The following is a 23,939-nucleotide window of genomic DNA, read 5'->3' as shown; positions in this document are numbered from 1 at the left end:
ACAGAAACTCTCTCTCAGCCCAGGTTAATAGCATAGTAGCCACTTTTACTTGTTAAAACAGAAACTCTCTCTCAGCCCAGGTTAATAGTATAGTAGCCACTTTTACTTGTTAAAACAGAAACTCTCTCTCAGCCCAGGTTAATAGCATAGTAGCCACTTTTACTTGTTAAAACAGAAACTCTCTCTCAGCCCAGGTTAATAGCATAGTAGCCACTTTTACTTGTTGAAAAGGAAATCTCTCTCTCAGCCCACTTTAATAGCATAGTAGCCACTTTACTTGTTAAAACAGAAACTCTCTCTCAGCCCAGGTTAATGGCATAGTAGCCACTTTTACTTGTTAAAACAGAAACTCTCTCTCAGCCCAGGTTAATAGCATAGTAGCCACTTTTACTTGTTAAAACAGAAACTCTCTCAGCCCCCAGGTTAATAGCATAGTAGCCACTTTTACTTGTTGAAACAGAAACTCTCTCTCAGCCCAGGTTAATAGCATAGTAGCCACTTTTACTTGTTAAAACAGAAACTCTCTCTCAGCCCAGGTTAATAGTATAGTAGCCACTTTTACTTGTTAAAACAGAAACTCTCTCTCAGCCCAGGTTAATAGCATAGTAGCCACTTTTACTTGTTAAAACAGAAACTCTCTCTCAGCCCAGGTTAATAGCATAGTAGCCACTTTTACTTGTTAAAACAGAAACTCTCTCTCAGCCCAGATTATAGCATAGTAGCCACTTTTACTTGTTAAAACAGAAACTCTCTCTCAGCCCATGTTAATAGCATAGTAGCCACTTTTACTTGTTAAAACAGAAACTCTCTCTGAGTCCAGGTTAATAGCATAGTAGCCACTTTTACTTGTTAAAACAGAAACTCTCTCTCAGCCCAGGTTAATAGCATAGTAGCCACTTTTACTTGTTAAAACAGAAACTCTCTCTCAGCCCAGGTTAATAGCATAGTAGCCACTTTTACTTGTTAAAACAGAACTCTCTCAGCCCAGATTATAGCATAGTAGCCACTTTTACTTGTTAAAACAGAAACTCTCTCTGAGTCCAGGTTAATGGCATAGTAGCCACTTTTACTTGTTAAAACAGAAACTCTCTCTCAGCCCAGGTTAATAGCATAGTAGCCACTTTTACTTGTTAAAACAGAAACTCTCTCAGCCCAGGTTAATAGCATAGTAGCCACTTTTACTTGTTAAAACAGAAACTCTCTCTCAGCCCAGGTTAATAGCATAGTAGCCACTTTTACTTGTTAAACAGAAACTCTCTCTCAGCCCAGGTTAATAGCATAGTAGCCACTTTTACTTGTTAAACAGAAACTCTCTCTGAGTCCAGGTTAATAGTATAGTAGCCACTTTTACTTTTTAAAACAGAAACTCTCTCTCAGCCCAGGTAAATAGCATAGTAGCCACTTTTACTTGTTAAAACAGAAACTCTCTCTCAGCCCAGGTTAATAGCATAGTAGCCACTTTTACTTGTTGAAAGAGAAATTCTCTCTCAGCCCACTTTAATAGCATAGTAGCCACTTTTACTTGTTAAAACAGAAACTCTCTCTCAGCCCAGGTTAATGGCATAGTAGCCACTTTTACTTGTTAAAACAGAAACTCTCTCTCAGCCCAGGTTAATAGCATAGTAGCCACTTTTACTTGTTAAAACAGAAACTCTCTCTCAGCCCAGGTTAATAGCATAGTAGCCACTTTTACTTGTTGAAACAGAAACTCTCTCTCAGCCCAGGTTAATAGCATAGTAGCCACTTTTACTTGTTAAAACAGAAACTCTCTCTCAGCCCAGGTTAATAGTATAGTAGCCACTTTTACTTGTTAAAACAGATACTCTCTCTCAGCCGAGGTTAATAGTATAGTAGCCACTTTTACTTGTTAAAACAGAAACTCTCTCTCAGCCCAGGTTAATAGCATAGTAGCCACTTTTACTTGTTAAAACAGAAACTTTCTCTCAGCCCAGGTTAATAGCATAGTAGCCACTTTTACTTGTTAAAACAGAAACTCTCTCTCAGCCCAGGTTAATAGCATAGTAGCCACTTTTACTTGTTAAAACAGAAACTCTCTCTCAGTCCAGGTTAATAGTATAGTAGCCACTTTTACTTGTTAAAACAGAAACTCTCTCTCAGCCCAGGTTAATAGCATAGTAGCCACTTTTACTTGTTAAAACAGAAACTCTCTCTCAGCCCAGGTTAATGGCATAGTAGCCACTTTTACTTGTTAAAACAGAAACTCTCTCTCAGCCCAGGTTAATAGCATAGTAGCCACTTTTACTTGTTAAAACAGAAACTCTCTCTCAGCCCAGATTAATAGCATAGTAGCCACTTTTACTTGTTAAACAGAAACTCTCTCTCAGCCCATGTTAATAGCATAGTAGCCACTTTTACTTGTTAAAACAGAAACTCTCTCTGAGTCCAGGTTAATAGCATAGTAGCCACTTTTACTTGTTAAAACAGAAACTCTCTCTCAGCCCATGTTAATAGCATAGTAGCCACTTTTACTTGTTAAAACAGAAACTCTCTCTGAGTCCAGGTTAATAGCATAGTAGCCACTTTTACTTGTTAAAACAGAAACTCTCTCTCAGCCCATGTTAATAGCATAGTAGCCACTTTTACTTGTTAAAACAGAAACTCTCTCAGTCCAGGTTAATAGCATAGTAGCCACTTTTACTTGTTAAAACAGAAACTCTCTCTCAGCCCAGGTTAATAGCATAGTAGCCACTTTTACTTGTTAAAACAGAAACTCTCTCTCAGCCCAGTTAATAGCATAGTAGCCACTTTTACTTGTTAAAACAGAAACTCTCTCAGCCCAGGTTAATAGCATAGTAACCACTTTTACTTGTTAAAACAGAAACTCTCTCTCAGCCCAGGTTAATAGCATAGTAGCCACTTTTACTTGTTAAAACAGAACTCTCTCTCAGCCCATGTTAATAGCATAGTAGCCACTTTTACTTGTTAAAACAGAAACTCTCTCTGAGTCCAGGTTAATGGCATAGTAGCCACTTTTACTTGTTAAAACAGGAACTCTCTCTCAGCCCAGGTTAATAGCATAGTAGCCACATTTTACTTGTTAAAACAGAAACTCTCTCTCAGCCCAGGTTAATAGCATAGTAGCCACTTTTACTTGTTAAAACAGAAACTCTCTCTCAGTCCAGGTTAATAGCATAGTAGCCACTTTTACTTGTTAAAACAGAAACTCTCTCTCAGCCCAGGTTAATAGCATAGTAGCCACTTTTACTTGTTAAAACAGAAACTCTCTCAGCCCAGGTTAATAGCATAGTAGCCACTTTTACTTGTTAAAACAGAAACTCTCTCTCAGCCAGGTTAATAGTATAGTAGCCACTTTTACTTGTTAAAACAGAAACTCTCTCTCAGCCCAGGTTAATGGCATAGTAGCCACTTCTACTTGTTAAAACAGAAACTCTCTCTCAGTCCAGGTTAATAGCATAGTAGCCACTTTTACTTGTTAAAACAGGAACTCTCTCTCAGCCCAGGTTAATAGCATAGTAACCACTTTTACTTGTTAAAACAGAAACTCTCTCTCAGTCCAGGTTAATAGCATAGTAGCCACTTTTACTTGTTAAAACAGGAACTCTCTCTCAGCCCATGTTAATAGCATAGTAGCCACATTTACTTGTTAAAACAGAAACTCTCTCTCAGTCCAGGTTAATGGCATAGTAGCCACTTTTACTTGTTGAAACAGAAACTCTCTCTCAGCCCATGTTAATAGCATAGTAGCCACTTTTACTTGTTAAAACAGAAACTCTCTCTCAGCCCAGGTTAATAGCATAGTAGCCACTTTTACTTGTTAAAACAGAAACTCTCTCTCAGCCCAGGTTAATAGCATAGTAGCCACTTTTACTTGTTAAAACAGAAACTCTCTCTCAGCCCAGGTAAATAGCATAGTAGCCACTTTTACTTGTTAAAACAGAAACTCTCTCTCAGCCCAGGTTAATAGCATAGTAGCCACTTTTACTTGTTAAAACAGAAACTCTCTCTCAGCCCAGGTTAATAGCATAGTAGCCACTTTTACTTGTTAAAACAGAAACTCTCTCTCAGCCCAGGTTAATAGCATAGTAGCCACTTTTACTTGTTAAAACAGAAACTCTCTCTCAGCCCAGGTTAATAGCATAGTAGCCACTTTTACTTGTTAAAACAGAAACTCTCTCTCAGCCCAGGTTAATAGCATAGTAGCCACTTTTACTTGTTAAAACAGAAACTCTCTCTCAGCCCAGGTTAATAGCATAGTAGCCACTTTTACTTGTTAAAACAGAAACTCTCTCTCAGCCCAGGTTAATAGCATAGTAGCCACTTTTACTTGTTAAAACAGAAACTCTCTCTCAGCCCAGGTTAATAGCATAGTAGCCACTTTTACTTGTTAAAACAGAAACTCTCTCTCAGCCCAGGTTAATAGCATAGTAGCCACTTTTACTTGTTAAAACAGAAACTCTCTCTCAGCCCAGGTTAATAGCATAGTAGCCACTTTTACTTGTTAAAACAGAAACTCTCTCTCAGCCCAGGTTAATAGCATAGTAGCCACTTTTACTTGTTAAAACAAAACTCTCTCTCAGCCCAATTATAGCATAGTAGCCACTTTTACTTGTTCAAACAGGAACTCTCTCTCAGCCCATGTTAATAGCATAGTAGCCACTTTTACTTGTTAAAACAGAAACTCTCTCTGAGCCCAGGTTAATGGCATAGTAGCCACTTTTACTTGTTAAAACAGAAACTCTCTCTCAGCCCATGTTAATAGCATAGTAGCCACTTTTACTTGTTAAAACAGAAACTCTCTCTCAGCCCAGGTTAATGGCATAGTAGCCACTTTTACTTGTTAAAAAAAACTCTCTCTCAGCCCAGGTTAATAGCATAGTAGCCACTTTTACTTGTTCAAACAGGAACTCTCTCTCAGCCCATGTTAATAGCATAGTAGCCACTTTTACTTGTTAAAAAGAAACTCTCTCTCAGTCCAGGTTAATGGCATAGTAGCCACTTTTACTTGTTGAAACAGGAACTCTCTCTCAGCCCATGTTAATAGCATAGTAGCCACTTTTACTTGTTAAAACAGAAACTCTCTCTCAGCCCAGGTTAATAGCATAGTAGCCACTTTTACTTGTTAAAACAGAAACTCTCTCTCAGCCCAGGTTAATAGCATAGTAGCCACTTTTACTTGTTAAAACAGAAACTCTCTCTCAGCCCAGGTTAATAGCATAGTAGCCACTTTTACTTGTTAAAACAGAAACTCTCTCTCAGCCCAGGTTAATAGCATAGTAGCCACTTTTACTTGTTAAACAGAAACTCTCTCTCAGCCCAGGTTAATAGCATAGTAGCCACTTTTACTTGTTAAAACAGAAACTCTCTCTCAGCCCAGGTTAATAGCATAGTAGCCACTTTTACTTGTTAAAACAGAAACTCTCTCTCAGCCCAGGTTAATAGCATAGTAGCCACTTTTACTTGTTAAAACAGAAACTCTCTCTCAGCCCAGGTTAATGGCATAGTAGCCACTTTTACTTGTTAAAACAGAAACTCTCTCTCAGCCCAGGTTAATAGCATAGTAGCCACTTTTACTTGTTAAAACAGAAACTCTCTCTCAGCCCAGGTTAATAGCATAGTAGCCACTTTTACTTGTTGAAACAGAAACTCTCTCTCAGACCAGGTTAATAGCATAGTAGCCACTTTTACTTGTTAAAACAGAAACTCTCTCTCAGCCCAGGTTAATAGCATAGTAGCCACTTTTACTTGTTAAAACAGAAACTCTCTCTCAGCCCAGGTTAATAGCATAGTAGCCACTTTTACTTGTTAAAACAGAAACTCTCTCTCAGCCCAGGTTAATAGCATAGTAGCCACTTTTACTTGTTAAAACAGAAACTCTCTCTCAGCCCAGGTTAATAGCATAGTAGCCACTTTTACTTGTTAAAACAGAAACTCTCTCTCAGCCCGGTTAATAGCATAGTAGCCACTTTTACTTGTTAAAACAGAAACTCTCTCTCAGCCCAGGTTAATAGCATAGTAGCCACTTTTACTTGTTAAAACAGAAACTCTCTCTCAGCCCAGGTTAATAGCATAGTAGCCACTTTTACTTGTTAAACAGAAACTCTCTCTCAGTCCAGGTTAATAGTATAGTAGCCACTTTTACTTGTTAAAACAGAAACTCTCTCTCAGCCCAGGTTAATAGCATAGTAGCCACTTTTACTTGTTAAAACAGAAACTCTCTCTCAGCCCAGGTTAATAGCATAGTAGCCACTTTTACTTGTTAAAACAGAAACTCTCTCTCAGCCCAGGTTAATAGCATAGTAGCCACTTTTACTTGTTAAAACAGAAACTCTCTCTCAGCCCAGGTTAATAGCATAGTAGCCACTTTTACTTGTTAAAACAGAAACTCTCTCTCAGCCCAGGTTAATAGCATAGTAGCCACTTTTACTTGTTAAAACAGAAACTCTCTCTCAGCCCAGGTTAATAGCATAGTAGCCACTTTTACTTGTTAAACAGAAACTCTCTCTGAGTCCAGGTTAATAGCATAGTAGCCACTTTTACTTGTTAAAACAGAAACTCTCTCTCAGCCCAGGTTAATAGCATAGTAGCCACTTTTACTTGTTAAAACAGAAACTCTCTCTCAGCCCAGGTTAATAGCATAGTAGCCACTTTTACTTGTTGAAACAGAAACTCTCTCTCAGCCCAGGTTAATAGCATAGTAGCCACTTTTACTTGTTAAAACAGAAACTCTCTCAGCCCAGGTTAATGGCATAGTAGCCACTTTTACTTGTTAAAACAGAAACTCTCTCTCAGCCCAGGTTAATAGCATAGTAGCCACTTTTACTTGTTAAAACAGAAACTCTCTCTCAGCCCAGGTTAATAGCATAGTAGCCACTTTTACTTGTTGAAACAGAAACTCTCTCTCAGCCCAGGTTAATAGCATAGTAGCCACTTTTACTTGTTAAAACAGAAACTCTCTCTCAGCCCAGGTTAATAGCATAGTAGCCACTTTTACTTGTTAAAACAGAAACTCTCTCTCAGCCCAGGTTAATAGCATAGTAGCCACTTTTACTTGTTAAAACAGAAACTCTCTCTCAGCCCAGGTTAATAGCATAGTAGCCACTTTTACTTGTTAAAACAGAAACTCTCTCTCAGCCCAGGTTAATAGCATAGTAGCCACTTTTACTTGTTAAAACAGAAACTCTCTCTCAGCCCAGGTTAATAGCATAGTAGCCACTTTTACTTGTTAAAACAAAACTCTCTCTCAGCCCAGGTTAATAGCATAGTAGCCACTTTTACTTGTTAAAACAGAAACTCTCTCTCAGCCCAGGTTAATAGCATAGTAGCCACTTTTACTTGTTAAAACAGAAACTCTCTCTCAGCCCAGGTTAATAGCATAGTAGCCACTTTTACTTGTTAAAACAGAAACTCTCTCAGCCCAGGTTAATAGCATAGTAGCCACTTTTACTTGTTAAAACAGAAACTCTCTCTCAGCCCAGGTTAATAGCATAGTAGCCACTTTTACTTGTTAAAACAGAAACTCTCTCTCAGCCCAGGTTAATAGCATAGTAGCCACTTTTACTTGTTAAAACAGAAACTCTCTCTCAGCCAGGTTAATAGCATAGTAGCCACTTTTACTTGTTAAAACAGAAACTCTCTCTCAGCCCAGGTTAATAGCATAGTAGCCACTTTTACTTGTTAAAACAGAAACTCTCTCTCAGCCCAGGTTAATAGCATAGTAGCCACTTTTACTTGTTAAAACAGAAACTCTCTCTCAGCCCAGGTTAATAGCATAGTAGCCACTTTTACTTGTTAAAACAGAAACTCTCTCTCAGCCCAGGTTAATAGCATAGTAGCCACTTTTACTTGTTAAAACAGAAACTCTCTCTCAGCCCAGGTTAATAGTATAGTAGCCACTTTTACTTGTTAAAACAGAAACTCTCTCTCAGCCCAGGTTAATAGCATAGTAGCCACTTTTACTTGTTAAAACAGAAACTCTCTCTCAGCCCAGGTTAATAGCATAGTAGCCACTTTTACTTGTTAAAACAGAACTCTCTCTCAGCCCAGGTTAATAGCATAGTAGCCACTTTTACTTGTTAAAACAGAAACTCTCTCTAGCCCAGGTTAATAGCATAGTAGCCACTTTTACTTGTTAAAACAGAAACTCTCTCTCAGCCCAGGTTAATAGCATAGTAGCCACTTTTACTTGTTAAACAAAACTCTCTCTCAGCCCAGGTTAATAGCATAGTAGCCACTTTTACTTGTTAAAACAGGAACTCTCTCTCAGCCCAGGTTAATAGCATAGTAGCCACTTTTACTTGTTAAAACAGAACTCTCTCTCAGTCCAGGTTAATAGCATAGTAGCCACTTTTACTTGTTAAAACAGAAACTCTCTCTCAGCCCAGGTTAATAGCATAGTAGCCACATTTACTTGTTAAAACAGAAACTCTCTCTCAGCCCAGGTTAATAGCATAGTAGCCACTTTTACTTGTTAAAAAAAAACTCTCTCAGCCCAGAATTAATAGCATAGTAGCCACTTTTACTTGTTAAAACAGAAACTCTCTCTCAGCCCAGGTTAATAGCATAGTAGCCACTTTTACTTGTTAAAAAGAAACTCTCTCTGAGTCCAGGTTAATAGCATAGTAGCCACTTTTACTTGTTAAAACAGAACTCTCTCTCAGCCCATGTTAATAGCATAGTAGCCACTTTTACTTGTTAAAACAGAAACTCTCTCTCAGCCCAGGTTAATAGCATAGTAGCCACTTTTACTTGTTAAAACAGAAACTCTCTCTCAGCCCAGGTTAATAGCATAGTAGCCACTTTTACTTGTTAAAACAGAAACTCTCTCTCAGCCCAGGTTAATAGCATAGTAGCCACTTTTACTTGTTAAAACAAAACTCTCTCTCAGCCCAGGTTAATAGCATAGTAGCCACTTTTACTTGTTAAAACAGGAACTCTCTCTCAGCCCATGTTAATAGCATAGTAGCCACTTTTACTTGTTAAAACAGAAACTCTCTCTGAGTCCAGGTTAATGGCATAGTAGCCACTTTTACTTGTTAAAACAGAAACTCTCTCTCAGCCCATGTTAATAGCATAGTAGCCACTTTTACTTGTTAAAACAGAAACTCTCTCTGAGTCCAGGTTAATGGCATAGTAGCCACTTTTACTTGTTGAAACAGAACTCTCTCTCAGCCCATGTTAATAGCATAGTAGCCACTTTTACTTGTTAAAACAGAAACTCTCTCTCAGCCCAGGTTAATAGCATAGTAGCCACTTTTACTTGTTAAAACAGAAACTCTCTCTCAGCCCAGGTTAATAGCATAGTAGCCACTTTTACTTGTTAAAACAGAAACTCTCTCTCAGCCCAGGTTAATAGCATAGTAGCCACTTTTACTTGTTAAAACAGAAACTCTCTCTCAGCCCAGGTTAATAGCATAGTAGCCACTTTTACTTGTTAAACAGAAACTCTCTCTCAGCCCAGGTTAATAGCATAGTAGCCACTTTTACTTGTTAAAACAGAAACTCTCTCTCAGCCCAGGTTAATAGCATAGTAGCCACTTTTACTTGTTAAAACAGAAACTCTCTCTCAGCCCAGGTTAATAGCATAGTAGCCACTTTTACTTGTTAAAACAGAAACTCTCTCTCAGCCCAGGTTAATAGCATAGTAGCCACTTTTACTTGTTAAAACAGAAACTCTCTCTCAGCCCAGGTTAATAGCATAGTAGCCACTTTTACTTGTTAAAACAGAAACTCTCTCTCAGCCCAGGTTAATAGCATAGTAGCCACTTTTACTTGTTAAAACAGAAACTCTCTCTCAGCCCAGGTTAATAGCATAGTAGCCACTTTTACTTGTTAAAACAGAAACTCTCTCTCAGCCCAGGTTAATAGCATAGTAGCCACTTTTACTTGTTAAAACAGAAACTCTCTCTCAGCCCAGGTTAATAGCATAGTAGCCACTTTTACTTGTTAAAACAGAAACTCTCTCTCAGTCCAGGTTAATAGCATAGTAGCCACTTTTACTTGTTAAAACAGAAACTCTCTCTCAGCCCAGGTTAATAGCATAGTAGCCACTTTTACTTGTTAAAACAGAAACTCTCTCTCAGCCCAGGTTAATAGCATAGTAGCCACTTTTACTTGTTAAAACAGAAACTCTCTCTCAGCCCAGGTTAATAGCATAGTAGCCACTTTTACTTGTTAAAACAGAAACTCTCTCTCAGCCCAGGTTAATGGCATAGTAGCCACTTTTACTTGTTAAAACAGAAACTCTCTCTCAGCCCAGGTTAATAGCATAGTAGCCACTTTTACTTGTTAAAACAGAAACTCTCTCTCAGCCCAGGTTAATAGCATAGTAGCCACTTTTACTTGTTGAAACAGAAACTCTCTCTCAGCCCAGGTTAATAGCATAGTAGCCACTTTTACTTGTTAAAACAGAAACTCTCTCTCAGCCCAGGTTAATAGCATAGTAGCCACTTTTACTTGTTAAAACAGAAACTCTCTCTCAGCCCAGGTTAATAGCATAGTAGCCACTTTTACTTGTTAAAACAGAAACTCTCTCTCAGCCCAGGTTAATAGCATAGTAGCCACTTTTACTTGTTAAAACAGAAACTCTCTCTCAGCCCAGGTTAATAGCATAGTAGCCACTTTTACTTGTTAAAACAAAAACTCTCTCTCAGCCCAGGTTAATAGTATAGTAGCCACTTTTACTTGTTAAAACAGAAACTCTCTCTCAGCCCAGGTTAATAGCATAGTAGCCACTTTTACTTGTTAAAACAGAAACTCTCTCTCAGTCCAGGTTAATAGCATAGTAGCCACTTTTACTTGTTAAAACAGGAACTCTCTCTCAGCCCAGGTTAATAGCATAGTAGCCACTTTTACTTGTTAAAACAGAAACTCTCTCTCAGTCCAGGTTAATAGCATAGTAGCCACTTTTACTTGTTAAAACAGAAACTCTCTCTCAGCCCAGGTTAATAGCATAGTAGCCACTTTTACTTGTTAAAACAGAAACTCTCTCTCAGCCCAGGTTAATAGCATAGTAGCCACTTTTACTTGTTAAAACAAAACTCTCTCTCAGCCCAGAATTAATAGCATAGTAGCCACTTTTACTTGTTAAAACAGAAACTCTCTCTCAGCCCAGGTTAATAGCATAGTAGCCACTTTTACTTGTTAAAACAGAAACTCTCTCTGAGTCCAGGTTAATAGCATAGTAGCCACTTTTACTTGTTAAAACAGAAACTCTCTCTCAGCCCAGGTTAATAGCATAGTAGCCACTTTTACTTGTTAAAACAGAAACTCTCTCTGAGTCCAGGTTAATGGCATAGTAGCCACTTTTACTTGTTGAAACAGGAACTCTCTCTCAGCCCAGGTTAATAGCATAGTAGCCACTTTTACTTGTTAAAACAGAAACTCTCTCTCAGCCCAGGTTAATAGTATAGTAGCCACTTTTACTTGTTAAAACAGAAACTCTCTCTCAGCCCAGGTTAATAGCATAGTAGCCACTTTTACTTGTTAAAACAGAAACTCTCTCTCAGCCCAGGTTAATAGCATAGTAGCCACTTTTACTTGTTAAAACAGAAACTCTCTCTCAGCCCAGGTTAATAGCATAGTAGCCACTTTTACTTGTTAAAACAGAAACTCTCTCTCAGCCCAGGTTAATAGCATAGTAGCCACTTTTACTTGTTAAAACAGAAACTCTCTCTCAGCCCAGGTTAATAGCATAGTAGCCACTTTTACTTGTTGAAACAGAAACTCTCTCTCAGCCCAGGTTAATAGCATAGTAGCCACTTTTACTTGTTAAAACAGAAACTCTCTCTCAGCCCAGGTTAATAGCATAGTAGCCACTTTTACTTGTTAAAACAGAAACTCTCTCTCAGCCCAGGTTAATAGCATAGTAGCCACTTTTACTTGTTAAAACAGAAACTCTCTCTCAGCCCAGGTTAATAGCATAGTAGCCACTTTTACTTGTTAAAACAGAAACTCTCTCTCAGCCCAGGTTAATAGCATAGTAGCCACTTTTACTTGTTAAAACAGAAACTCTCTCTCAGCCCAGGTTAATAGCATAGTAGCCACTTTTACTTGTTAAAACAGAAACTCTCTCTCAGCCCAGGTTAATAGCATAGTAGCCACTTTTACTTGTTAAAACAGAAACTCTCTCTCAGCCCAGGTTAATAGCATAGTAGCCACTTTTACTTGTTAAAACAGAAACTCTCTCTCAGCCCAGGTTAATAGCATAGTAGCCACTTTTACTTGTTAAAACAGAAACTCTCTCTCAGCCCAGGTTAATAGCATAGTAGCCACTTTTACTTGTTAAAACAGAAACTCTCTCTCAGCCCAGGTTAATAGCATAGTAGCCACTTTTACTTGTTAAAACAGAAACTCTCTCTCAGCCCAGGTTAATAGCATAGTAGCCACTTTTACTTGTTAAAACAGAAACTCTCTCTCAGCCCAGGTTAATAGCATAGTAGCCACTTTTACTTGTTAAAACAGAAACTCTCTCTCAGCCCAGGTTAATAGCATAGTAGCCACTTTTACTTGTTAAAACAGAACTCTCTCTCAGCCCAGGTTAATAGCATAGTAGCCACTTTTACTTGTTAAAACAGAAACTCTCTCAGCCCAGGTTAATAGCATAGTAGCCACTTTTACTTGTTAAAACAGAAACTCTCTCTCAGCCCAGGTTAATAGCATAGTAGCCACTTTTACTTGTTAAAACAAAACTCTCTCTCAGCCCAGGTTAATAGCATAGTAGCCACTTTTACTTGTTAAAACAGAAACTCTCTCTCAGCCCAGGTTAATAGCATAGTAGCCACTTTTACTTGTTAAAACAGAAACTCTCTCTGAGTCCAGGTTAATAGCATAGTAACCACTTTTACTTGTTAAAACAGAAACTCTCTCTCAGCCCAGGTTAATAGCATAGTAGCCACTTTTACTTGTTAAAACAGAAACTCTCTCTCAGCCCAGGTTAATAGCATAGTAGCCACTTTTACTTGTTAAAAAAACTCTCTCTCAGCCCAGGTTAATAGCATAGTAGCCACTTTTACTTGTTCAAACAGGAACTCTCTCTCAGCCCATGTTAATAGCATAGTAGCCACTTTTACTTGTTAAAACAGAAACTCTCTCTGAGTCCAGGTTAATGGCATAGTAGCCACTTTTACTTGTTAAAACAGGAACTCTCTCTCAGCCCATGTTAATAGCATAGTAGCCACATTTACTTGTTAAAACAGAAACTCTCTCTCAGCCCAGGTTAATAGCATAGTAGCCACTTTTACTTGTTAAAACAGAAACTCTCTCTCAGCCCAGGTTAATAGCATAGTAGCCACTTTTACTTGTTAAAACAGAAACTCTCTCTCAGCCCAGGTTAATAGCATAGTAGCCACTTTTACTTGTTAAAACAGAAACTCTCTCTCAGCCCAGGTTAATAGCATAGTAGCCACTTTTACTTGTTAAACAGAAACTCTCTCTCAGCCCAGGTTAATAGCATAGTAGCCACTTTTACTTGTTAAAACAGAAACTCTCTCTCAGCCCAGGTAAATAGCATAGTAGCCACTTTTACTTGTTAAAACAGAAACTCTCTCTCAGCCCAGGTTAATAGCATAGTAGCCACTTTTACTTGTTAAAACAGAAACTCTCTCTCAGCCCAGGTTAATAGCATAGTAGCCACTTTTACTTGTTAAAACAGAAACTCTCTCTCAGCCCAGGTTAATAGCATAGTAGCCACTTTTACTTGTTAAAACAGAAACTCTCTCTCAGCCCAGGTTAATAGCATAGTAGCCACTTTTACTTGTTAAAACAGAAACTCTCTCTCAGCCCAGGTTAATAGCATAGTAGCCACTTTTACTTGTTAAAACAGAAACTCTCTCTCAGCCCAGGTTAATAGCATAGTAGCCACTTTTACTTGTTAAAACAGAAACTCTCTCTCAGCCCAGGTTAATAGCATAGTAGCCACTTTTACTTGTTAAAACAGAAACTCTCTCTCAGCCCAGGTTAATAGCATAGTAGCCACTTTTACTTGTTAAAACAGAAACTTTCTCTCAGCCCAGGTTAATAGCATATTAGCCACTTTTACTTGTTAAAACAAAAACTCTCTCTCAGCCCAGAATTATAGCATAGTAGCCACTTTTACTTGTTCAAACAGGAACTCTCTCTCAGCCCAGGTTAATAGCATAGTAGCCACTTTTACTTGTTAAAACAGAAACTCTCTCTGAGTCCAGGTTAATAGCATAGTAGCCACTTTTACTTGTTAAAAAAACTCTCTCTCGGCCCGAATTATAGCATAGTAGCCACTTTTACTTGTTAAAACAGAAACTCTCTCTGAGTCCAGGTTAATGGCATAGTAGCCACTTTTACTTGTTGAAACAGGAACTCTCTCTCAGCCCATGTTAATAGCATAGTAGCCACTTTTACTTGTTAAAACAGAAACTCTCTCTCAGCCCAGGTTAATAGCATAGTAGCCACTTTTACTTGTTAAAACAGAAACTCTCTCTCAGCCCAGGTTAATAGCATAGTAGCCACTTTTACTTGTTAAAACAGAAACTCTCTCTCAGCCCAGGTTAATAGCATAGTAGCCACTTTTACTTGTTAAAACAGAAACTCTCTCTCAGCCCAGGTTAATAGCATAGTAGCCACTTTTACTTGTTAAACAGAAACTCTCTCTGAGTCCAGGTTAATAGTATAGTAGCCACTTTTACTTTTTAAAACAGAAACTCTCTCTCAGCCCAGGTAAATAGCATAGTAGCCACTTTTACTTGTTAAAACAGAAACTCTCTCTCAGCCCAGGTTAATAGCATAGTAGCCACTTTTACTTGTTGAAACAGAAACTCTCTCTCAGCCCAGGTTAATAGCATAGTAGCCACTTTTACTTGTTAAAACAGAAACTCTCTCTCAGCCCAGGTTAATGGCATAGTAGCCACTTTTACTTGTTAAAACAGAAACTCTCTCTCAGCCCAGGTTAATATTATAGTAGCCACTTTTACTTGTTAAAACAGAAACTCTCTCTCAGCCTAGGTTAATAGCATAGTAGCCACTGTTACTTGATGAAACAGAAACTCTCTCTCAGACCAGGTTAATAGCATAGTAGCCACATTTACTTGTTAAAACAGAAACTCTCTCTCAGCCCAGGTTAATAGTATAGTAGCCACTTTTACTTGTTAAAACAGATACTCTCTCTCAGCCGAGGTTAATAGTATAGTAGCCACTTTTACTTGTTAAAACAGAAACTCTCTCTCAGCCCAGGTTAATAGCATAGTAGCCAATTTCACTTGTTAAAACAGAAACTCTCTCTCAGCCCAGGTTAATAGCATAGTAGCCACTTTTACTTGTTAATACAAAAACTCTCTCTCATCCCAATTAATAGTATAGTAGCCACTTTTACTTGTTAAAACAGAAACTCTCTCTGAGTCCAGGTTAATGGCATAGTAGCCACTTTTACTTGTTGAAACAAAACTCTCTCTGAGTCCAGGTTAATAGCATAGTAGCCACTTTTACTTGTTCAAACAGGAACTCTCTCTCAGCCCATGTTAATAGCATAGTAACCACTTTTACTTGTTAAAACAGAAACTCTCTCTCAGTCCAGGTTAATGGCATAGTAGCCACTTTTACTTGTTAAAACAGAAACTCTCTCTCAGCCCAGGTTAATAGCATAGTAGCCACATTTACTTGTTAAAACAGAAACTCTCTCTCAGCCCAGGTTAATGGCATAGTAGCCACTTTTACTTGTTAAAACAAAACTCTCTCTCAGCCCAATTATAGCATAGTAGCCACTTTTACTTGTTAAAACAGGAACTCTCTCTCAGCCCATGTTAATAGCATAGTAGCCACTTTTACTTGTTAAAACAGAAACTCTCTCTGAGTCCAGGTTAATGGCATAGTAGCCACTTTTACTTGTTAAAACAGAAACTCTCTCTCAGCCCATGTTAATAGCATAGTAGCCACTTTTACTTGTTAAAACAGAAACTCTCTCTCAGTCCAGGTTAATAGCATAGTAGCCACTTTTACTTGTTGAAACAGAAACTCTCTCTCAGCCCAGGTTAATAGCATAGTAGCCACTTTTACTTGTTAAAACAGAAACTCTCTCTCAGCCCAGGTTAATAGCATAGTAGCCACTTTTACTTGTTAAACAGAAACTCTCTCTCAGTCCAGGTTAATAGTATAGTAGCCACTTTTACTTGTTAAAACAGAAACTCTCTCTCAGCCCAGGTTAATAGCATAGTAGCCACTTTTACTTGTTAAAACAGAAACTCTCTCTCAGCCCAGGTTAATAGCATAGTAGCCACTTTTACTTGTTAAAACAGAAACTCTCTCTCAGCCCAGGTTAATAGCATAGTAGCCACTTTTACTTGTTAAAACAGAAACTCTCTCTCAGCCCAGGTTAATAGCATAGTAGCCACTTTTACTTGTTAAAACAGAAACTCTCTCTCAGCCCAGGTTAATAGTATAGTAGCCACTTTTACTTGTTAAAACAGAAACTCTCTCTCAGCCCAGGTTAATAGCATAGTAGCCACTTTTACTTGTTGAAACAGAAACTCTCTCTCAGCCCAGGTTAATAGCATAGTAGCCACTTTTACTTGTTAAAACAGAAACTCTCTCTCAGCCCAGGTTAATAGCATAGTAGCCACTTTTACTTGTTAAAACAGAAACTCTCTCTCAGCCCAGGTTAATAGCATAGTAGCCACTTTTACTTGTTAAAACAGAAACTCTCTCTCAGCCCAGGTTAATAGCATAGTAGCCACTTTTACTTGTTAAAACAGAAACTCTCTCTGAGTCCAGGTTAATAGTATAGTAGCCACTTTTACTTGTTAAAACAGGAACTCTCTCTCAGCCCATGTTAATAGCATAGTAGCCACTTTTACTTGTTAAAACAGAAACTCTCTCTGAGTCCAGGTTAATGGCATAGTAGCCACTTTTACTTGTTGAAACAGGAACTCTCTCTCAGCCCATGTTAATAGCATAGTAGCCACTTTTACTTGTTAAACAGAAACTCTCTCTCAGTCCAGGTTAATAGCATAGTAGCCACTTTTACTTGTTGAAACAGGAACTCTCTCTCAGCCCAGGTTAATAGCATAGTAGCCACTTTTACTTGTTAAAACAGAAACTCTCTCTCAGCCCAGGTTAATAGCATAGTAGCCACTTTTACTTGTTAAAACAGAAACTCTCTCTCAGCCCAGGTTAATAGCATAGTAGCCACTTTTACTTGTTAAAACAGAAACTCTCTCTCAGCCCAGGTTAATAGCATAGTAGCCACTTTTACTTGTTAAAACAGAAACTCTCTCTCAGCCCAGGTTAATAGCATAGTAGCCACTTTTACTTGTTAAACAGAAACTCTCTCTCAGTCCAGGTTAATAGCATAGTAGCCACTTTTACTTGTTAAAACAGAAACTCTCTCTCAGCCCAGGTTAATAGCATAGTAGCCACTTTTACTTGTTAAAACAGAAACTCTCTCTCAGCCCAGGTTAATAGCATAGTAGCCACTTTTACTTGTTAAAACAGAAACTCTCTCTCAGCCCAGGTTAATAGCATAGTAGCCACTTTTACTTGTTAAAACAGAAACTCTCTCTCAGCCCAGGTTAATAGCATAGTAGCCACTTTTACTTGTTAAAACAGAAACTCTCTCTCAGCCCAGGTTAATAGCATAGTAGCCACTTTTACTTGTTAAAACAGAAACTCTCTCTCAGCCCAGGTTAATAGTATAGTAGCCACTTTTACTTGTTAAAACAGATACTCTCTCTCAGCCGAGGTTAATAGTATAGTAGCCACTTTTACTTGTTAAAACAGAAACTCTCTCTCAGCCCAGGTTAATAGCATAGTAGCCAATTTCACTTGTTAAAACAGAAACTTTCTCTCAGCCCAGGTTAATAGCATATTAGCCACTTTTACTTGTTAATACAAAAACTCTCTCTCATCCCGAATTAATAGTATAGTAGCCACTTTTACTTGTTAAAACAGAAACTCTCTCTGAGTCCAGGTTAATGGCATAGTAGCCACTTTTACTTGTTAAAACAAAAACTCTCTCTGAGTCCAGGTTAATAGTATAGTAGCCACTTTTACTTGTTCAAACAGGAACTCACTCTCAGCCCATGTTAATAGCATAGTAACCACTTTTACTTGTTAAAACAGAAACTCTCTCTGAGTCCAGGTTAATGGCATAGTAGCCACTTTTACTTGTTAAAACAGATACTCTCTCTCAGCCCATGTTAATAGCATAGTAGCCACATTTACTTGTTAAAACAGAAACTCTCTCTCAGCCCAGGTTAATGGCATAGTAGCCACTTTTACTTGTTAAAACAAAACTCTCTCTCGGCCCGAATTATAGCATAGTAGCCACTTTTACTTGTTCAAACAGGAACTCTCTCTCAGCCCATGTTAATAGCATAGTAACCACTTTTACTTGTTAAAACAGAAACTCTCTCTGAGTCCAGATTAATGGCATAGTAGCCACTTTTACTTGTTAAAACAGATACTCTCTCTCAGCCCATGTTAATAGCATAGTAGCCACTTTTACTTGTTAAAACAGAAACTCTCTCTGAGTCCAGGTTAATGGCATAGTAGCCACTTTTACTTGTTGAAACAGGAACTCTCTCTCAGCCCATGTTAATAGCATAGTAGCCACATTTACTTGTTAAAACAGAAACTCTCTCTCAGCCCAGGTTAATAGCATAGTAGCCTCTTTTACTTGTTAAACAGAAACTCTCTCTGAGTCCAGGTTAATAGCATAGTAGCCACTTTTACTTGTTAAAACAGAAACTCTCTCTCAGCCCAGGTTAATAGCATAGTAGCCACTTTTACTTGTTAAAACAGAAACTCTCTCTCAGCCCAGGTTAATAGCATAGTAGCCACTTTTACTTGTTGAAACAGAAACTCTCTCTCAGCCCAGGTTAATAGCATAGTAGCCACTTTTACTTGTTAAAACAGAAACTCTCTCTCAGCCCAGGTTAATAGCATAGTAGCCACTTTTACTTGTTAAAACAGAAACTCTCTCTCAGCCCAGGTTAATATTATAGTAGCCACTTTTACTTGTTAAAACAGAAACTCTCTCTCAGCCCAGGTTAATAGCATAGTAGCCACTTTTACTTGTTGAAACAGAAACTCTCTCTCAGCCCAGGTTAATAGCATAGTAGCCACTTTTACTTGTTAAAACAGAAACTCTCTCTCAGCCCAGGTTAATAGTATAGTAGCCACTTTTACTTGTTAAAACAGAAACTCTCTCTCAGCCCAGGTTAATAGTATAGTAGCCACTTTTACTTGTTAAAACAGAAACTCTCTCTCAGTCCAGGTTAATAGCATAGTAGCCACTTTTACTTGTTGAAACAGAAACTCTCTCTGAGTCCAGGTTAATAGCATAGTAGCCACTTTTACTTGTTCAAACAGAAACTCTCTCTCAGCCCATGTTAATAGCATAGTAGCCACTTTTACTTGTTAAAACAGAAACTCTCTCTGAGTCCAGGTTAATAGCATAGTAGCCACTTTTACTTGTTAAAACAGAAACTCTCTCTCAGCCCAGGTTAATAGCATAGTAGCCACTTTTACTTGTTAAAACAGAAACTCTCTCTCAGCCCAGGTTAATAGCATAGTAGCCACTTTTACTTGTTAAAACAGAAACTCTCTCTCAGCCCAGGTTAATAGCATAGTAGCCACTTTTACTTGTTAAAACAGAAACTCTCTCTCAGCCCAGGTTAATAGCATAGTAGCCACTTTTACTTGTTAAAACAGAAACTCTCTCTCAGCCCAGGTTAATAGCATAGTAGCCACTTTTACTTGTTAAAACAGAAACTCTCTCTCAGCCCAGGTTAATAGCATAGTAGCCACTTTTACTTGTTAAAACAGAAACTCTCTCTCAGCCCAGGTTAATAGCATAGTAGCCACTTTTACTTGTTAAAACAGAAACTCTCTCTCAGCCCAGGTTAATAGCATAGTAGCCAATTTCACTTGTTAAAACAGAAACTTCTCTCAGCCCAGGTTAATAGCATAGTAGCCACTTTTACTTGTTAATACAAAACTCTCTCTCAGCCCAGGTTAATAGTATAGTAGCCACTTTTACTTGTTAAAACAGAAACTCTCTCTCAGTCCAGGTTAATAGCATAGTAGCCACTTTTACTTGTTAAAACAAAACTCTCTCTGAGTCCAGGTTAATAGCATAGTAGCCACTTTTACTTGTTCAAACAGGAACTCTCTCTCAGCCCATGTTAATAGCATAGTAGCCACTTTTACTTGTTAAAACAGAAACTCTCTCTGAGTCCAGGTTAATGGCATAGTAGCCACTTTTACTTGTTAAAACAGATACTCTCTCTCAGCCCATGTTAATAGCATAGTAGCCACATTTACTTGTTAAAACAGAAACTCTCTCTCAGCCCAGGTTAATGGCATAGTAGCCACTTTTACTTGTTAAAACAAAACTCTCTCTCGGCCCCGTATTATAGCATAGTAGCCACTTTTACTTGTTCAAACAGGAACTCTCTCTCAGCCCATGTTAATAGCATAGTAACCACTTTTACTTGTTAAAACAGAAACTCTCTCTGAGTCCAGATTAATGGCATAGTAGCCACTTTTACTTGTTAAAACAGAAACTCTCTCTCAGCCCATGTTAATAGCATAGTAGCCACTTTTACTTGTTAAAACAGAAACTCTCTCTGAGTCCAGGTTAATGGCATAGTAGCCACTTTTACTTGTTGAAACAGGAACTCTCTCTCAGCCCATGTTAATAGCATAGTAGCCACATTTACTTGTTAAAACAGAAACTCTCTCTCAGCCCAGGTTAATAGCATAGTAGCCTCTTTTACTTGTTAAACAGAAACTCTCTCTGAGTCCAGGTTAATAGTATAGTAGCCACTTTTACTTTTTAAAACAGAAACTCTCTCTCAGCCCAGGTAAATAGCATAGTAGCCACTTTTACTTGTTAAAACAGAAACTCTCTCTCAGCCCAGGTTAATAGCATAGTAGCCACTTTTACTTGTTGAAAGAGAAATTCTCTCTCAGCCCACGTTAATAGCATAGTAGCCACTTTTACTTGTTAAAACAGAAACTCTCTCTCAGCCCAGGTTAATGGCATAGTAACCACTTTTACTTGTTAAAACAGAAACTCTCTCTCAGCCCAGGTTAATATTATAGTAGCCACTTTTACTTGTTAAAACAGAAACTCTCTCTCAGCCTAGGTTAATAGCATAGTAGCCACTGTTACTTGATGAAACAGAAACTCTCTCTCAGACCAGGTTAATAGCATAGTAGCCACATTTACTTGTTAAAACAGAAACTCTCTCTCAGCCCAGGTTAATAGTATAGTAGCCACTTTTACTTGTTAAAACAGATACTCTCTCTCAGCCGAGGTTAATAGTATAGTAGCCACTTTTACTTGTTAAAACAGAAACTCTCTCTGAGTCCAGGTTAATGGCATAGTAGCCACTTCTACTTGTTGAAACAGAAACTCTCTCTGAGTCCAGGTTAATAGTATAGTAGCCACTTTTACTTGTTCAAACAGGAACTCACTCTCAGCCCATGTTAATAGCATAGTAACCACTTTTACTTGTTAAAACAGAAACTCTCTCTGAGTCCAGGTTAATGGCATAGTAGCCACTTTTACTTGTTGAAACAGGAACTCTCTCTCAGCCCATGTTAATAGCATAGTAGCCACATTTACTTGTTAAAACAGAAACTCTCTCTGAGTCCAGGTTAATGGCATAGTAGCCACTTTTACTTGTTGAAACAGGAACTCTCTCTCAGCCCATGTTAATAGCATAGTAGCCACATTTACTTGTTAAAACAGAAACTCTCTCTCAGCCCAGGTTAATAGCATAGTAGCCACTTTTACTTGTTTGAACAGAAACTCTCTCTCAGCCCAGGTTAATAGCATAGTAGCCACTTTTACTTGTTAAAACAGAAACTCTCTCTCAGCCCAGATAAATAGCATAGTAGCCACTTTTACTTGTTAAAACAGAAACTCTCTCTCAGCCCAGGTTAATAGCATAGTAGCCACTTTTACTTGTTAAAACAGAAACTCTCTCTCAGCCCAGGTTAATAGCAAAGTAGCCAATTTCACTTGTTAAAACAGAAACTTTCTCTCAGCCCATGTTAATAGCATAGTAGCCACTTTTACTTGTTAAAACAGAAACTCTCTCTCAGCCCAGGTTAATAGCATAGTAGCCACTTTTACTTGTTAAAACAGAAACTCTCTCTCAGCCCAGGTTAATAGCATATTAGCCACTTTTACTTGTTAAAACAAAACTCTCTCTCGGCCCGAATTATAGCATAGTAGCCACTTTTACTTGTTCAAACAGGAACTCTCTCTCAGCCCATGTTAATAGCATAGTAACCACTTTTACTTGTTAAAACAGAAACTCTCTCTGAGTCCAGATTAATGGCATAGTAGCCACTTTTACTTGTTAAAACAGATACTCTCTCTCAGCCCATGTTAATAGCATAGTAGCCACATTTACTTGTTAAAACAGAAACTCTCTCTCAGCCCAGGTTAATGGCATAGTAGCCACTTTTACTTGTTAAAAAAAAACTCTCTCTCGGCCCGAATTATAGCATAGTAGCCACTTTTACTTGTTCAAACAGGAACTCTCTCTCAGCCCATGTTAATAGCATAGTAACCACTTTTACTTGTTAAAACAGAAACTCTCTCTGAGTCCAGATTAATGGCATAGTAGCCACTTTTACTTGTTAAAACAGATACTCTCTCTCAGCCCATGTTAATAGCATAGTAGCCACTTTTACTTGTTAAAACAGAAACTCTCTCCGAGTCCAGGTTAATGGCATAGTAGCCACTTTTACTTGTTGAAACAGGAACTCTCTCTCAGCCCATGTTAATAGCATAGTAGCCACATTTACTTGTTAAAACAGAAACTCTCTCTCAGCCCAGGTTAATAGCATAGTAGCCACTTTTACTTGTTTGAACAGAAACTCTCTCTCAGCCCAGGTTAATAGCATAGTAGCCACTTTTACTTGTTAAAACAGAAACTCTCTCTCAGCCCAGGTTAATAGCATAGTAGCCACTTTTACTTGTTAAAACAGAAACTCTCTCTCAGCCCAGGTTAATAGCATAGTAGCCACTTTTACTTGTTAAACAGAAACTCTCTCTGAGTCCAGGTTAATAGTATAGTAGCCACTTTTACTTTTTAAAACAGAAACTCTCTCTCAGCCCAGGTAAATAGCATAGTAGCCACTTTTACTTGTTAAAACAGAAACTCTCTCTCAGCCCAGGTTAATAGCATAGTAGCCACTTTTACTTGTTGAAAGAGAAACTCTCTCTCAGCCCAGGTTAATAGCATAGTAGCCACTTTTACTTGTTAAAACAGAAACTCTCTCTCAGCCCAGGTTAATGGCATAGTAACCACTTTTACTTGTTAAAACAGAAACTCTCTCTCAGCCCAGGTTAATATTATAGTAGCCACTTTTACTTGTTAAAACAGAAACTCTCTCTCAGCCTAGGTTAATAGCATAGTAGCCACTGTTACTTGATGAAACAGAAACTCTCTCTCAGACCAGGTTAATAGCATAGTAGCCACATTTACTTGTTAAAACAGAAACTCTCTCTCAGCCCAGGTTAATAGTATAGTAGCCACTTTTACTTGTTAAAACAGATACTCTCTCTCAGCCGAGGTTAATAGTATAGTAGCCACTTTTACTTGTTAAAACAGAAACTCTCTCTCAGCCCAGGTTAATAGCATAGTAGCCAATTTCACTTGTTAAAACAGAAACTTTCTCTCAGCCCAGGTTAATAGCATATTAGCCACTTTTACTTGTTAATACAAAAACTCTCTCTCATCCCGAATTAATAGTATAGTAGCCACTTTTACTTGTTAAAACAGAAACTCTCTCTGAGTCCAGGTTAATGGCATAGTAGCCACTTCTACTTGTTGAAACAAAAACTCTCTCTGAGTCCAGGTTAATAGTATAGTAGCCACTTTTACTTGTTCAAACAGGAACTCACTCTCAGCCCATGTTAATAGCATAGTAACCACTTTTACTTGTTAAAACAGAAACTCTCTCTCAGCCCA

The sequence above is a fragment of the Tachypleus tridentatus genome, chromosome 11, assembly GCF_004210375.1.
Source record: "Tachypleus tridentatus isolate NWPU-2018 chromosome 11, ASM421037v1, whole genome shotgun sequence".
Taxonomy (NCBI): Eukaryota; Metazoa; Arthropoda; class Merostomata; order Xiphosura; family Limulidae; genus Tachypleus; species Tachypleus tridentatus.
The sequence above is the reverse complement of the archived record's forward strand: the minus strand, read 5'-3'. Positions refer to the sequence as shown.